General features: G+C 45.7%; 1 long non-coding RNA gene across 1 annotated transcript; it reads left to right on the forward strand.

The window, feature by feature from the left end:
- Positions 7355 to 15461, forward strand: LOC108635843. The gene is made up of 3 exons (XR_001917962.1): positions 7355 to 8200; positions 12130 to 12251; positions 15283 to 15461. It is a non-coding gene; the product is annotated as an uncharacterized LOC108635843 (long non-coding RNA).

Here is a 15858-nt window from a genome sequence, read left to right on the forward strand (position 1 = left end):
AGAACTCAATTGCACCAGAGAAATGAAAATAAAAACCACAATGAGGTATCACTTCACAGGAGTCCAAATGGCTATCAACAAAAAGTCTACAAAAAAAAAGAAAATACTGGAGCGGGTATGGAGGAAAGGGAACAGTAAATTGGTGCAGCCGCTATGGAAAACAGTATGGGGACTCCTCAGAAAACTAAAAATAGAGTTGCCATATGACCCAGCAGCCCCACTCCTGTGTATATGTTCACTCAAGATTATAATCTGAAAAAGATAGCAGCACTGTTTATAACAGCCAAGACATGGAAACAGCCTCAATGTCCATTGACAGATGAATGGACAAAGACGTATACACACACACACACACACACACACACACACACACACACATGGTGGAATATTACTCAGCCACAAGAAAACAAGGAAATAATGCTATTTGTAGCAACATGGACGGACCTAGAGATTATCATGTTAACTAAAGTAACTGAAGACAGAGAAAAGACAAATATTACATTATATGACTTATTGGTGGAATCTTAAAAAAGGATATGAATGAACTTATTTACAAAACAGAAATAGATTTACAGACATAGAAAATAATCTTACGGTTACCAAGGGGAAGAGGGAGAGGATAAATCTGGAGTTTGGGATTAAAAGAGACACACTAAAAAAAAACCAAACAAACAAGGATCAAAGATACACACTACTATGTATAAAATAGATAAACAAGTAATAGATAAACAAAAAAAATAGACAAGCAACAAACAACAATAGCTACACTAAGCACAAGTCAATATCTTGTAATAACCTCTAATGGAGAAGAATCTGAAAAAAGAATATATTGTATATATTATAGAATATATTATATATGATCACATTGCTGTATACCTGAAACTAACACAACATTGTAAGTCAACTGTACTTCAATTAAAACATTCTTTTAAGGTGTCATAGCTCTAGACTCCATTGGGAAAAATGTTTTCCCTCAGAAATGAGTTAGGTTTTTAATAAAAGGCATGAAACTGATTGTGGAGAGAGAGACAGACTCAGACTCTTCCAGAATCTCAGAACGGCAATGATAGCTACAAATCAAAGAATAGGACATATATAGCCGAGCTCAATGTTAAGACCCTAACAGTTATCTAGGATACACTAAACAAGACGATCATTTGTTTTGAACGTTAAGGCCCTTTACAGACATGCCAGTTACAGGGTCTGTCAGGCCAATTAACTATTTCCAAGGCCAAGTACCTTCCTGAGATACCCAAGCTCACTGAAATGGGCCATCTCTCGGTTGTTTTTGTACTAAGAGAAGGCCTCTGATTAGGACAGAGGTGGGCACCTGGAAACCTCTGAAGTGGCTTAGTTTACAAAGCTCTATCTATCAGGGACAAGTAATAGAGCCAGTTGGATTTTCTCTCTCAGGTAGTTGAATGGGAAAGAGTCAGTTGGTTGATGACAGGTGTAGACAAGACATTAAAAAGAAGCAAAGCCCAAAAGAGGAGTTATATGAATAACAGCGTATTAGTTAAAGATCCATCAGCTTCTGCTGAAAAAGCAAATGTTAATCTGGTCCCTAAAGTTGGTTTAGATTGTGAAAGGAGCTACTCTCGGAAGCGAAAGTAATACCAGCCTCCCTCTTTGCAATGAATTTTTTTCCAATAAACCCCCATTATCTGATAGGGTGTGAGATCTCTGGTTCACGCAATAAAAGGAAATTAGCAGCAGTGTGGGGAATAAGTTAAAGGAGAAAGTCTCTGCTATCGTAGAACCTGAATGGTAGTTGGGAAGATCATGTATATTAATACATAGACTATTGATTAGTTTTTTACTACTGTGCTCAATCACTCAGTTGTGTCCGACTCTTTGCAAGCCCATGGACTCTGGCCTGCCAGGTTCCTCTGTCCATGGGATTTCCCAGACAAGAATACTGGAGTGGGTTGCCATTTCCTATCTTACTGCTGAGTAGTGTAGTAAGGTACCAGGGATGCTGCTGCTGCTGCTAAATCGCTTCAGTCGTGTCCCACCCTGTGCGACCCCATAGACGGCAGCCCACCAGGCTCCCCCGTTCCTGGGATTCTCCAGGCAAAAATACTGGAGTGGGTTGCCATTTCCTTTTCCAATGCATGAAAGTGAAAAGTGAAAGTGAAGTTGCTCAGTCGTGTCCGTCTCTTAGTGACCCCATGGCCTACCTCCTACCAGGCTCCTCCGCCCATGGGATTCTCCAGGCAACAGTATTGGAGTGGGTTGCCAGTAAATAAAACATAGACCCTGTCCTCCAGGGGCTGAGAGACTCCAGTGGGAAATGGACTGTGCAAAGGTGATGTCCAACATGCAAAGGGAATGGGGAAGGAGTTGAAGATGCTTCTAAAGTCCACTTACTGCTTTCTATTAGAAAAGAATATTGTACAATGTTTCTGTTTATGTAGAGAAAGCTCAGTTAATATAACTCATGGCCTCTCTCAATTCCCCTACCCCTTCTTCTGGGGAAGTTTAATCTTAAGAAGAATTAAAATGGGCATGTGTGGAATAAATATTTTCTTCTTCCCTTTGGGATCTAGAAGCCCCCAAACAGACACTCTAACTCTGCCTACAAGTGGTACTTAAGTGCCTAACTTTGAGGTTCAGTGAGTAGGTCCACTTGGCTCTTAGTCCAAGCTTCCCAATTTCATTTTATCAGCAAATACAGTGATATTTGATTTCCCATCCACCTTGTTCTTTTGTGTTTCATTTTGTTCAGTTCCTGTGTGGGGAAGAGAAATTATTATTTGAAGCTTCCTGGAGGCAACAATACTCACATGGAGGTCTTTAGGACCTCATAAACTCCTGCAACCACTGTTATTGGTGGAACTAGACTGAGGTCAAAACTGGTCAGAAGTGTGGCTGAAGGTCTGGAATGAAAAAAAATGATCTGGGCCAATTGTATTATGTAATGAAAGCAAAAAAAAAAAAAAAAATTTTCCCGGTGGTAGCAGGACAGAAGGACATGCGGAGGAGAGCTGAAGCCCAATAATGGTAGTGCTTTAGCATCAAGAATCCCAAAGCTCAAACATCTTTTAGCTCAAGTCACAGTGAATCTCAGCCTCATTCTTAGACTTTCCTGAAGTTCTTTGGGGATTTTGGGAGACAGTTCTCCATGGGTCTCTCATGTTTTTACTTATTCTGTGATCCAAAGCAATGTTCTAGGGGACAGACAGCCTTGGATGACACTGTGCCCCTCTGAAACAAAGGGCAGGTTTGTTACTGACCAGTAAAATAAAGACAGTATCTCCCAAGGGGGCAAAGGTTAGGCAGCTTTGGCTCATAATAAAAGATTTGGGTTCCCTCTGTCCTGGCTCCTCCATGCAATGTAACCCACTGCATGTGAAGGTATTATCCAACCCTCTTGGGGATGCCCTGTGGGAACCGGGGATTCAGCAACTGACACAACAATGCTGACACTCCAGCTTCTGCTACTGCAATTAATAAACTATGTTTTGCCTCTAATCTGGAGGTCTAATGTCTTTTTCCAGCATCCATGAAATAGCAGCAGGCTGACTTGTTTGCTTGCAAGTAGGGTAAAATCTCTGACTCTTCACTATTGACAGTATTTTCTTATAAAAAGAAAATAAGCCTTCGAAAATTCCCTTTTCTGAGATCTTGATAAAGTCTCCTTTCTTTGCCAGGAGCCCTAACTAGAACATGTTTAAAGCAAATCATTCTAGCAAACTGAATGGGAAAAATACTTTCAAAGGAGATAATATCCAAAATATATTAAAAAAAAAAAAAAAAAACCCTGGAGAAGGAAATGGCAACCCACTCCATGGGATTCCATGGAGAATCCCATGGACAGAGGAGCCTGGCAGGCTACAGTCCATGGGGTTACAAGAGTCAGACGCAATTTAAGAGATTAAACCACCAGAGAAAAACTACCCTCAATTTGGCAGCAAGTGACAACTGTCCTTAAGATTTCTTTTTTTTTTTCCCCTGATAGAAAAAGAAAATACTTGAAAAATGAAAGTAATAAATTTTCTATTCAAATGTTAAAAAGAAAAAAACCCACACAACTCAATAGCTAAAAAATACACAGTCCATATACAGTTGACCCTTGCATATTATGGATTTGAACTACAGGGATTCACTGATATGTGTTTCTTAATAGTATTTTTTAATAGCAAATCCTACAGTACTGCTCAATCCATAGTAAGTTGATTCCAGGATTGCAAAACTGTGGATACGGAAGAACTATGACTAAGAGAGCAAACTAGAAGCGACACGCAGATTTTGAGAAGCTTGGAGGGCCAGCACCCCTAACTGCTACTTTGTTCAAAGGTCAACTGTAGTTTTCTTTTTAGAGACCACAAGGTATGTTAGAGCCTCCAAGCTTCATTGGGTGTTCTCAGTCACTAACAAGCTCTTAGGTATAGTATTCTTATATTATGAGACTCTCAAAATCTCTTGTGTGTCATTGCATTTTAACTGCTCAGTCAAGGTGATGGCCTATCCAGAACTGTCCACACTTTAACCGGGGGCCCACAGGTGCTTACAATGAGTAGGTGGGATTGAGGTTAGAAATTGTTTGTGGAAAAAGACATACAGGTGGCCAAGAGGCACAGGAAAAGATGGATGACTGCGTGAGTGAGAAAATCAAACAAGCAGGGAAGCTGGGTGAGAGTAAAGAAATCGTGAGATAGATGGTGAAGAGTCATGACTACTGCGATCACAATACCCGTCACAGAAATGAGGACTTGGTATCTTCACATTGTTTTTTCCTCTGCGTGCCCTGTGTGTAGTTGTATATCGGACTAATTTTCTTCTTTCATCTCCTTTCCCCCTCTGTTACATATTGGATGTTTTCATGATGACACATTATTCACATTAGTCCACAGGTTTCAGAATAACCAGAGAGGATTTTCACTTTCTAGAGAAGGAATAGGGTCCACCCAGGAATTCTGTCTTATAGATGGATGAGTTTTTTGACACCTCTGAAGAAGTCAGTGTATTTGAGTTGTGCATTGTGGTAGACAAGAGCTTTTAGAAGGGGAGGAGTTGTTAAGGTTGGAAAAAGGAAATATGTTTTTTAACCCACATCTGAATATTCCCTCTCTGTTTGGGTATCCGTCTTCATCAGAGGCTAGAATGTCCTCAGCATTGCTTGCAGCAGGGGCACAGGCTTGTGACCCAAGCTCTGTCATTTAGATGCTTTTGTGCCAGAATCCGGCACAAGGACCAGCGACAGCAGCGGGAGGAATCACCTTAATTAAATGTGATCAGGCTGGTACTCGATGAAGTAGCAAGTCTAGTTTCTAGAATCGGTAGTGATAACTGCCCAAGGACTACATGCAGCGCACTGCACTGCCCAGGCTCAGGAATGACTTCGGGGTGGTGTCCTCATGGAACCAGGTCTGTAGAATAACTTTTGACCATTTTGCATGACCCTGGTCAACTCCCAGCCTGATTCTCAGAGACTTTGTAAGCTATTTTGCACCCCTTAATAGATGTATTTTCTGCTTAAAAAAAGAAAAAAAGAGAAGAAACTTGTTTGTGGCATCAGACCCTGAGAGTTACAGGTCAGGAGGTAGAGCTGTATGACAAGCAGTAAGGGCTTTGGAGTCAGAGATCTGTTTTTGAATCTTAGTTCTATTGCTCACTGATGAATAATTCAATGTCCCTCAACTTCTTTCCTAATAAACACACTGTAGTCAACAATTATCACTCTCCCCTCCAGCTGCCCAACCCCCACCCTCCCTTGCAAAAGATTGTTGTGTTAATTAAATGAGACCAGGCATAGAACACCACTGAGCGACTGAACTGAACTGAGGCATAGAAAATGCGTTTTTCATGAGCTTCGGAGCTATAAAAAGCTACCATTATTGTTTTTTTTTAATAAGGATCTTTGACCCTGCTTATCAAAGTTGACACAAAATAACTCATTTAGAATTCAGAGGAGAGAATACAACCTACAAGAGTGCTTTCCAGGCTTGTATTTGGGGGATAAATTGAAAAACAGAACGCAATATACCTGGGAATGTAAAAATGAGCCTTCTTTCACGACTGACTTGGAGCTGTCATAACACTTACTCCAGAATTATCAAAAAGGAGAAAGGAGCTAGCCACAAAATAGAATCATAGAATTTAGAAAGCAGGCAATCCTGACTTTCAGAAAAACTAAGAAAGCCCAAGTATTATTCACTGTGACCTGGAATGCAGAATGAGTCTAGTTTGAGGGTTGGGACATAAACAGGACCAAGATGCTGTTTAGCTTGTGAGGAAAGAAAGAAAGTCATCCCTCTAGTATTAAAGCAGAGCTCAGATACCAGGCAGGGCTTCCCAGGTAGTATTAGTGGTAAAAAACTTGCCTGACCAGGCAGGAGACATAAGAGATGTGTATTCAATCCCTGGGTTGGGAAGATCCCTTGGAGGAGGAAATGGCTATCCACTCTGGTATTTTCTCTGCCTGTAGAATCCCAGAGGAGCCTGGTGGATTACAGTCCATAGGGTCACAAACAGTCAGACATGACTGAAGCGACTTAGCATGCATGCAGATACCAAGCAATTGCTTTGCTTGCAGGTCCAGGGTAAAAAAGGTGAGGGGAGCAGTCCAGGAGCCCTGATATCCACCTGTCTCTTGTGTGGGGGCCTAAGATGAAGTTGCCTGCAACTCCTCTTGGAAGATAATGTAGAAGAAATTAGAAGTTGATAAGACAAAATCTTGGAGAAGAGAGAACTGCAGGGAGAGGTGACCAGCTCTGTTAGCTGCACAGAGCTAACCATGTGCAAAAGCCTAAGAACCAAAAGGGCTTGGAGGACCTCTGCTCAAAGGCAGAGAAAAGTCTCAGGGAGGAATAAATGAAAAGTAGAAGCTTGAAAGGTGAAGGTCTCAGTTAGGAGGAAGGGGCAAAGTCTGTGCCCAACACCTAGCCCTTAAGGCATCTACCAAGTTTTCAAGTTGAACAAGGCAGGAGTCTAGGAAAGCTAAGCAGAAAGACTCTGAAGAACAGACTCAAGTTTGCATCTGTCTTGCACTGCTGAGGAGACCAGGGTAGAAGTCAAGATTCACCTTGGGATGAGTCCAGTCAACTCCCCAGGCACTGCTGAGAGATATGATTCTACATATGTTAGGTCTGAAGGGCCTGTATTGGTTTCCCATTGTCATTGCCACAAAGTGTATTGTCTTGCAGTTCTGGGCCATCAAAAGTCTGAAATGAGTCTCAGTGGGCTAAAATCAAGGTGTTGGAAGGGCTAGTTCCTTTTAGAGATTCAAAAGGAGAGTCCTGTCCTTGTCTCTTCTGTCTTCCAGAGGCTACCGGCAGTCTTGGTCACGCCCACTCCACTCTCTGCTTCTATTGCCACATTGCCTCCTTTGATGCATCAAGTCTACCTGAACAATCCAGGATAAACTCTCCATTTCAACATCCTTAACTTCATCATATTTTAAAACTCGCTTTTATCGTAGGTATGAGGGATCGGCTCATGGACATGTTAGGCAGTTAGAATAGGCTAAAGGAGTCCAAAATGGCGGTGGCTAAAAGACAAGGAAGGGAAAAGCCCACGAAAATAGAACAGAAGAAGGTCAAAGGAAGGTCCGAGGACTAGAGTGAGGACTTCAGGTAGAACAGCACTCCTGACTAAGCCCAAGTTGCATAGGGCAGGCCCAGGGGGAAGAAGAAACATAAAAAGAAGAGCCAAAGGGCCTCCCTCTCTCTCCCCCAACCACCCCGCGTGCTGGGGCATTCTTCTCTTCGTGTCTTTGGATCCTTCTCTTCGTGTCTTTGGATTGACGTGCCCTCACACCTTGAAGATGGATTTTCCTGCTATCTTCTAAATAAAATCGAGCTGTCACGCTGATTTGTCTAAGAGCTATAACACGGTCCATTCAAGACCTGAGAGCTATAACAAAGTCTGTCCAAGATCCGAGAGCTGTGACACGCCGAGGGGGCTTTAATGTCCGTCACCCCAAATCTTTGTTGTGATGAGGCAGAAACCGAGGAGCACACGCTCGCCTGACGTCTATGATGCCGTGATTCGGGTTTAACCTGGCTGAAATAACCTCCGCGCGGAAGAGGCCAAGCACAGCGGGAGCCCGACTCAGCGAAGCTCCCGCGGTAGAAGCGGAACTCAAAGAAAACCCAACGCAGGGGAAGGCCCATCATGCTGGAAACCGGGACAGCGAAAAACAAACTGAACAGAAAGCTCACGCGGCTCAGTCTCAGATTCCAGACCTCTGGTTAAGGTAGGAGGTCCTCGCTCCTATGGCTGGAGGGACATGCCTAACAAAATCTTAATTCCTTTACAATCTCTCGTTTCTTGTTTCCTTGAACACCACCCCCCACCCTCCGTGAACAGGCGGGTGGAAGTGGATGCAATTGAGGGACTCTGGAGAGGCTACTCTTTGGTATGTCCCAAAGGAACTATCTGGAGAAGGCAATGGCACCCCACTCCAGTACTCTTGCCTGGAAAATCCCATGGACAGAGGAACCTGGTAGGCTGCAGTCCATGGGGTCGCTTAGAGTCGGACATGACTGAGTGACTTCACTTTCACACATTGGAGAAGGAAACGGCAACCCACTCCAGTGTTCTTGCCTGGAGAATCCCAGGGATGGGGGAGCCTGCTGGGCTGCCATCTATGGGGTCACAACAGAGTCGGACACACCTGAAGTGACTTAGCAGCAGCAGCAAAGGCACTATCTGCTGGGCCCCAGTAGCTGTTATCCAAGCTGGTGGGGGTTCTTCTGTCCTTACGCTTCTTCTGTCCTTAGCACAGGTCAGAAATTTAGCAGGTTTTCCTGCAGGCTATGAAGGGGGTTCCTTGACACGTTTTTCCCACTGCTTTTTCCTCCTGTCCTTCAGCTCTATCCCGGGCCTCCAGCCCGGCCAAAAAGTAAGAGGTGAATTTGTTGAGATTCAGAGAGAATCCATGCTTCAGGGTGTGGGCCATTGCCGAGGGCAAGGGCTGGGGCCATGGAATTAGGCTCGGCTAGGTTTTGCAAGCGGGGTTAATTCATATGCTAATGAGTGGGAGGATCATCCCAGCCATCGGGGAACCACCCACTCCTCCCTCTTTTGACAGTGCCCTAGAGCTGCTGCCACCTCTGGGTGTGTCTGTTGGCTTAGAGATTGGGGATTAAGGTTTACTTGAATTTGACTTGTCATCTTGGACCCAATTAATTTTAATTGGTTTACTTTATGCCCTTGTGCTATGTCATTCTTTCAAAGGTTGTGCTCTGCTCCATTCCCTCCTGTTTCATGCTCGTTTCCTCAGCCCCATCCGGGCCCACAATGTTGCCTCTACAATCTTTTGGAGAGACAACCAGAAAATAGCTGGCCTTGGAAGGAAAATACTATATAATATCCAACCCCCTAATCCTATCTAGCACTGGTCATGCTGGAGATCTTAGGGATGCCCAAACTCCAATCTGGGGGTCCCAGGAGGTCAACCTGCCTAGGGATCTGGTCCTCGAAAGGTTGTCACACCTCAACCTGCTCGGGGATCCGCCAGTTCCAGGGGTCCCAGGAGGTTGTCACACCTCGACCTGCCCAGGGACCCAATTCTCGGGAGGCCCGTCGTGCCTCAACCTGCCTGGGGATTCGATCTCCTGGAGGCTGTCACGCCTCAGCCTGCCTGGGGATCTGCACCCTGACCCGGGGATGCCTGGCTCTCAGGTTGCAACAGTTCTGGGTAGGATAAGCTTCAGAAAGACTCACCCCTAAGGAAGTCCACCCATGGAAACAGAAGGAAGCCTATTACTTGTGGGACTGTGCCCAGTCTCAACAATAACTCAGGAGCCCAATGACAACCCCATTGCCTTTCTGGAAAGGCTAAAAGAGGCCCTCCAAAAGTTTACCAATCTGGGCTTAGACTCTTATGAGGGACAGGTGATTTTAAAGGACAAATTCTTGTCCCAATGTGCATCAGATATCAGAATTAAGTTACAACAGCTACAGCAGCAGTACTCTGCTGCCTCTTTAGATGAGATGGTCCAGACAGCCGCCAATTCCTTTTATAACAGAACAGGAGAAGGAGGCCAAGGCCCAGGAGAGGGAGAGAAGAAAGACAAGCCATGCCTAGATGCTGGCCACCCTCCAGAGAAGCCCTATGGCAAACCCCCAAGTCCTTGAAGGACAAGGCACGAGGCAAATGCCTAATCTGTAGACAGGCGGGGCATTGGGCCAAAGAGTGTCCAAACTGTGACAAGTCTCCTAGTCTCTTGCTGCAAATGCCATCAACTGGGACACTGGGTGGCACTCTGCCCTTGGGACCCAAGAGTCTCAAGGTCAAGTGCTAAGCCTTCCCTAACGATGGTTCAAGAGGACTGAAGATGGTTCAAGAGGCCCACTCCAGCCAGCCTGCCTGTCACAGATAACCATCACGGGGCTGGAGCCAAGGGTGCAACTGGATGTGGCAGGTAGGTCCGAGAATTTCTTGGTTGACACATGGGCTACCCACTCTGTTTTGATCTCCTACTCCGGAGCCTTCTCTTCCCAAACCTGTACTATTTTGGGTGCTACAGGAAAAGCAACTACTAAAAGATTCACCCGAACACTTCTTTGTTGCTGGGATGGACAAATATTTTCCCACCAGTTTCTGGTGGTCCCTGAGTGTCCGACTCCCTTATCGGGAAGAGATATACTCACTAAATTGGGGGCCACCCTTGTGATGGGAAGTTTTTCAGCCCCTAGAGCTCTACAGCTCCTGGTTACTACTGAAGAACCCATTATACCTTCTCCAATAGAGAGGGACCAAAAACTATGGGAAGACAAAATTAACCCCTGGGACCTGGGAATTCCTGGACAAGCCCACCAAGGTGAACTGGTCATCATTGTCCTCTGAGATCCCACTCGGTTTCCTAACTGGAAACAATATCCCCTCAAAAGAGAGGCTCAGGAGGGACTACAGCCTTTAATAAATAAATTCCTTGTTTGTTGGCTATTGGTCCCCACCAATTCGCCATGTAACACCCCAATCCTCTCAGCAAAGAAAAAGGACGGAACCTGGCAATGGTTCAAGATCTCCAGATCATAAAGGAAGCGGTGGTCCCCCTCCATCGCACAGTACCCAATCCCTAAGTAATCTTGGGAGAAATCTCACCCATTGCCATGTGGTTTATAGTCTTGGATCTCAAAGATGCATTTTTTTGGCATGCCAGTGGCTAAAGAATCCCAATATCTTTTTGCCTTTGAGTGGGAGGCCCCAGGAGAAAAACACCAACAGATGACTTGGACAGTATTACCTCAGGGGTTCAGAGATAGCCCCCACCTGTTTGGACAGGCCCTTAGCCAGGATCTCCTAGATCTGGACCTGGGACCTAATGGGAAGATATTACAATATGTAGATGACCTACTAATCTGCTCTCCAGATGAGGAAAATGCCCAACAACATGCAATTCAGGTTCTAAAATTTTTGGCATAAAGGGGATATAAATTCTCCCGTGCTAAGGCACAGATGGTTGAGACAAAAGTCACTTAACCTGGGGGTTCAGATTACACATGAGTCTAGGAGGCTGTCCTCTGATCGGTACAAGGAATCCTCCAGTTGCCCTCCCCCATGACTCAAAAACAATTGAGAGCTTTCCTGGGGCTAACTGGGTATTGTAGAATCTGGATACCCAGCTATGGTCTAATTGCCCAGCCCTTATATGAAAGCTTAAAGGGACGAGATGATTCAATCCCACTGATGTGGGGAACTCCTCAAAAGAAGGCAGAGGCTACACTAAAACAGGCCTTAACTCAGCCACTTGCCTTGGGTTGCCAGACCCAGAAAACGCGTTCCAACTTTGTGTCCGTGAAAGAGAGGGAATAGCTTTGGAAGTGTTAACTCAAAGGTTGGGATCTGAGCCCCAGCCTGTAGCTTACTTATCCAAGAGTAAGATCCAACCACTCAAGGCTGGCCCCCTCACCTTCGAAATCTTGCAGCTATTGCAATCATGATAGAAGATGCTTTAAAACTCTCCTTTGGAGGCAAACTAACTATTTTTACCAGCTGCCAAGAAAAACAACTCCTAAATGGGAGAGGCCATTTATGGATGTCGATCAAAGAATCCTCAGATATCAAGTAATGCTGATGGAAAATCCAGGCCTCACTATATCCCCCTTTGAGGTTCTTAACCCAGCCAACCTTCCTGCCTACCCCCGAGGACACTGTCCACTTTCATTGTTGTCTAGAAACCTTGGACCACTGGACAAAACCCCCAAGAAGCATTGTCAGAAGATCCTCTGACCAACCCTGAGGAAATCTGGTACACTGATGGAAGCAGCTTTGTCTTAGATGGAAGAAGAAGAACTGGGTATGCAGTAGTCTCCAATTTAGAGACCATAGAGGCTAAGCCTCTGCCACCAGGTACTTCAGCCCAATTAGCTGAGCTCATAGCCCTGGCTCGAGCTTTAGAGTTGGGAAAAGGAAAAAGAATAGCCATTTACACTGACTCCAAGTATGCCTTTCTGGTGCTACATGCACATGCTGCTGTTTGGAAAGAAAGAGGCCACTTGACCACCCGAGGGTCCCCAATCAAATATGGTGATCAAATTCTTCGACTCTTGGAGGCAGTCCATCTGCCCACTGAGATTTCAGTCTCCCACTGTAAAGGACACCAAAAAGGGAGCACAGAAGTGGCACGAGGGAACCAAGCAGCTGATCAGGCAGCTAGGAGAGTGCATTACAGAACCATGACCTTATAGGGATTGCCACCTTAGTTCCACAAACTAATTTGCCAGAAACTCCTTCCTATACTGAAGGCAAGACTCTTAAAGCTAAGAGTGAGGGCTTTCAAGAAGATCATATGGGGTGGTTCCAAAAGGAGGGACTCCTTTTTCTGCCTGGGAACCTCCAATGGAAGTTGGTTAACTCCTTACATGCCACCACTCATTTAGAGGAAAAGGCCCTCCAAAGATTACTAGAAAGGTCCTTTGGAGGAACAGGCCTCCAAACAACTGTAAGGCAAGTGGTCTCCTCTTTTCCCACTTGCCAGTTAAACAACCCCCGGGGAGCTCGAAGATCCCAGCTGGCCCAGCCTGTCCAATGACGTGGGACCTACCCAGGAAAGGACTGGCAGATGGACTTCACCCAGATGCCAGTTTCTCAAGGGTATAAATACCTATTAGTCATGATAGATACATTCACAGGATGGATTGAAGGCTTTCCCACCAGGACTGAGAAGGCTGAGGAGGTGGTAAAAAACTGCTCCATGAAATCATTCCAAGATTTGGTCTGCCCAGGTCATTACAAAGTGACAATGGGACATCATTTACTTTTAAGGTCACGACTGAGCAACTGAACTGAACTGAACTGAAGGGGTCTCTAAAGCACTGGGCATTACTTATTATCTCCATTGTGCCTGGAGGCCTCAATCTTTGAGAAAAGTAGAAAGGGCCAATCAATTCTTAAAATCAGCGATAAAAAAGATAACCCAGGAGACCTCCCTGGGATGGAAGGAGGCTTTGCCGATAGCTCTCCTCTGCACCCGCGTTGCCTGTAAGGAACAGGCTGGTCTTAGTCCTTATGAGATGCTACATGGGAGACCTTCTGTTTATGTCAATGACCTCTTCCTAGATCCAGAGGCTCAGACCCTCCAGTCTTATGCCATGGCCATTGGGCAATTCCAACAGGATATACGCTTGTGGGGTATAAACCAGGACCCAAAAGATTCTAAGGAGTCACCACTATATGCTCCAGGGACTCAAGTCCTAATTAAAGTCTGGAAAGATGGGTCCCCAAAAGCTCAACTCCAGCCCACATGGAAGGGCCCCTACCCTGTAATACTTTCTACCCCCCCAGCAGTCAAGGTACCAGGACATGACTCCTGGATTCACTGCTCATGAGTCAAGCCGTGGAAGAAAACAGGACACTCAATATACCTGTGAGCCCCTGGGAGATCTCAACTACATATTCAGGACTACCAACAAATGCCATTCTAAGGAACACTCCCAAAATCTGGTTTCTGGGGATAAGATTTCTCTGGATAGCTCTAAAGAGCCAACAGCTTGGCAGAGATTGTACTCCAAAACAGGCAAGAGATAGGTACTCTGATCCCTGAACAAGGAGGGACTTGACTCATCCTGGCGATGTGAATTTGGAATTGGCTAAAGCGCCTACTAGTTCTTGTTATGCCATTTTAGGCTGCTTATGATTGCTCCACGTATTATCAATTGTCTAACCTGTTTTGTCTCTGACCAGGTCAACCATTATAACATGCAGCGCCAGTTCAACAAAGGTATTACAGCTGACCACAGAAGATATCACTCACCCTTAGATGGACACCGCTATAAGGACTCTGAGGCTTGAGACTAGCAAGAGGGGGAGGCCCAATACCGCTCGCTGTCCCAGTTCAGCAGAAAGTAGCCAGAAAGACCTCGCGCCCCTATTCCCGAAGAATCGGGCCTCCCGTCTCTTGAGGGGGAAATGTTAGGTAGTTAGAACAGGGAAAAGGAGTCCAAGATGGTGGTGGCTAAAAGAAAAGGAAGGGAAAAGCCCACGAAAATAGAACAGAGGAAGGTCGAAGGAAGGTCTGAGGACCGCAGTGAGGACTTCAGGTAGAACAGCACTCCTGACTAAGCCCAATTTGCACAGGGCAGGCCCAGGGGGAAGAAAAAACCTAAAAAGAGGAGCCAAAGGGCCCCCCTCCCCTCCCCCCGCTGCCGCACACTGGGGCGCTCTTCTCTTTGTGTCCTCGCGTGCCCTCACATCTCGAAGATGGATTTTCCTGCTATCCTCTAAGTAAAATAGAGCTGTAACACTGATTTGTCTAAGAGCTATAACACGGTCTGTCTGATACCCGAGAGCTGTGACACGCCGAGGGGGCTTTAATGTCCGTCACTCCAAACCTTTGTGACGAGACAAAAACCGAGGCGCACACGCTCGCCTGACAGACACATTTGGAGGAGGCCCTTATTCACGACGTGTGCGGGCAGGGGGACAGAACCCAGATAAAGATGTCTAAAAGGCAGTTGAGTGTGTGACTTTTGAGCTCAAGAGGTATTTGGACTATAGTTATAGTTGTGAAGTCACTGGCATAATTGTGCTAAATTGAGTCACCTCCTATAGATATCTCTGATATATGTGTCCCTATAGTAATGGTTAAAGGATTTCCCTGGTGGCTCAGACGGTAAAGCGTCTGTCTACAATGCGGGAGACCTGGGTTCCATCCCTGGGTCGGGAAGATCCCCTGGAGAAGGAAATGGCAATCCACTCCAGTACTATTGCCTGGAAAATCCCGTGGACAGAAAGAGCCTCCCAGGCTCCTACAGTCCATGGGGTCGCAAAGAGTCGGACACGACTGAGCCACTTCACTTACAGTAATGGTTGCTCTAATTGTTTTTCAGGAACGTGGAGCTGGTCTTACCCAAATTAAACCAGTCAAGACCATGGATTGAGTGACTGTTCAATAGATGACCTTTTGACATCAGAGGGCCAAAAACGTCACCCTCAGATCATGTTGCTGCTGCTGCTGCTGCTGCTGCTGCTGCTAAGTCGCTTCAGTCGTGTTCGACTCTGTGCGACCCCAGAGACGGCAGCCACTAGGCTCCTCTGTCCCTGGGATTCTCCAGCCAAGAATACTGGAATGGGTTGCCATTTCCTTCTCCAATGCATGAAAGTGAAAAGTGAAAGTGAAGTCGTTTAGTCATGTCCGACTCCTAGTGACCCCATGGACTGCAGCCTACCAGGCTCCTCCGTCCATGGGATTTTCCAGGCAAGAGTATTGGAGTGGGGTGCCACTGCCTTCTCTGCAGATCATGTTAATGACACCATTTTCTGAACATACATCCCATGAAGCAGCATGTAACTCAGATACATCTGTGCAGAACCCCAATTACTTTACCTTTTAACTTCAGTCATCTTTCCCCACACCTCAGACCACCCTCCTTCCTTATCCCACAAGTATCTTGAGCCCCTCACCT

This window comes from Capra hircus, chromosome 4, assembly GCF_001704415.2.
Source record: "Capra hircus breed San Clemente chromosome 4, ASM170441v1, whole genome shotgun sequence".
Classification (NCBI taxonomy): domain Eukaryota; kingdom Metazoa; phylum Chordata; class Mammalia; order Artiodactyla; family Bovidae; genus Capra; species Capra hircus.